Source organism: Cornus florida, unplaced genomic scaffold (assembly GCF_030987335.1).
Source record: "Cornus florida cultivar Cherokee Brave unplaced genomic scaffold, ASM3098733v1 CherokeeBrave_3.0.0_Hap2_scaffold_338, whole genome shotgun sequence".
NCBI classification, from domain to species: domain Eukaryota; kingdom Viridiplantae; phylum Streptophyta; class Magnoliopsida; order Cornales; family Cornaceae; genus Cornus; species Cornus florida.
Genome location: NW_026775847.1, coordinates 12,501 through 14,272, shown reverse-complemented (window position 1 = coordinate 14,272; position 1,772 = coordinate 12,501). Strand labels below are relative to the sequence as shown.

At 32.7% G+C, this 1,772-nt stretch overlaps 1 pseudogene; it reads left to right on the top strand.

Annotated features, from left to right (window-relative positions):
• Window positions 1–6: 6 nt before the first annotated feature.
• LOC132291139 (maturase K-like) overlaps window positions 7–1,772 on the top strand; it is a 2,118-nt pseudogene continuing 352 nt past the window's right edge.

Below are 1,772 nucleotides of genomic sequence, written 5' to 3'. Positions count from 1 at the left end.
TGATTAAATACATTATTGATTGAATAAACCTAATATTTTTTTCTATTTTTTCCTTATTTATTCTTACATCTACACTTTTTTGTTTGTATCGATGTAGGTTATCTATGGAGTGCCAATCCAACACAAATACTTCTTTTTTATTTTAATATTATTCAAATTTCATTTGAAGTTTGTTTATTTTTCCACTGTATTCTTTTCTCAACATTCATATTGACAACAGTGTATCGAACAAATATAATTCATCGTGATAAGTGGATCTATTTATCTCCGTTCCATAGGTTTGTTTTTTTACTTTACTTCACTCAAATGATGGGTTCGTTGGATTCGCTTTGATACAAGAAGTCTTTTAAAATTAAAATTAGAATTTTTTTTTAGATTTCTTGTTTTGCTAGTTGAATGCTTTGATTGCCACTGCCTCGTATAATCTCTTTATTTATTTTTTTTGATTCTGATTGTATCTACACACCCTTTTCGGGTTGCTAACTCAACGGTAGAGTACTCGGCTTTTAAGTGCGGCTAGAATCTTTTACACATTTGGATGAAGCGAGGGATTCGTCCATACCATTGGTAAAGTTTGGAAGACCACGACTGATCCTGAAAGGGAATGAATGGAAAAAACAGCATGTCGTATCAATGAAGAATTCGGAGAATATTTCATTCTTCTCGAGTCGGTACAAAACCTTCTTTGAATTCTCGGAACGGAACAAAATGAATTCAATTTAAAGTTGGGCCGAGTGAATAAATGGATAGAGCCCTATGGCTTCAATTAATTATAGGGAAAGAAAAAGTAACGAGCTTCCGTTCTAAATTTGAATGATTACCCGATCTAATTCGATGTTAAAAATATATTAGTGCCTGATGCGGGAAAGGCTTCTCCCATGAGTGGATTACCCATTTTTTTAATGAATCCTAACTATTGTGATTCTCCATTATGGAATGGAGATGGGTGTGTAGAAGAAGCAGTATATTGATAAAGAAAATTTTTCCAAAATCAAAAGAGCGATTGAGTTGAAAAAATAAAGGATTTCTAAACATCTTGTTATCCTATAACGAACATAAACCAATTCCATTAAATGGAAAAAGAGAGGATAGAGAATCTGTTGATAAGTTTACCTGTCTCCGAGGTATCTATTCTTTTTTTACTATAATACCTTGTTTTGACTGTATCGCACTATGTATCATTTGATAATCCCCAAAATCTTCTACCCTTCGTTCAAATCTAATTTCAAATGGAGGAATTCCAAAGATATTTAGAACTAGCTAAATCTCGGCAACACGATTTCCTATATCCACTTATCTTTCAGGAGTATATTTATACACTTGCTCATGATCGTGGTTTAAATAGGTCGATTTTGCCGGAAAATGCAGATTATGACAATAAATCCAGCTTACTAATTGTAAAACGTTTAATTACTCGAATGTATCAACAGAATCATTTGCTTATTTCCGCTAATGATTCGAACCAAAATCCATTTTGGGGGCACAACAAGAATTTGTATTTTCAAATGATATCGGAGGGATTTGCAGTCATTGTCGAAATTCCATTTTCTCTACGATTAATATCTTCCCTCGAAGGGAAAGAGATAGTAAAATCTCAGAATTTACGATCAATTCATTCAATATTTCCTTTTTTAGAGGACACATTTTTACATTTAAATTATGTGTTAGATATACGAATACCCTATCCCGTCCATCTGGAAATCTTGGTTCAAATTCTTCGTTACTGGGTAAAAGATGCCTCTTCTTTGCATTTATTACGGTTCTTTCTACAC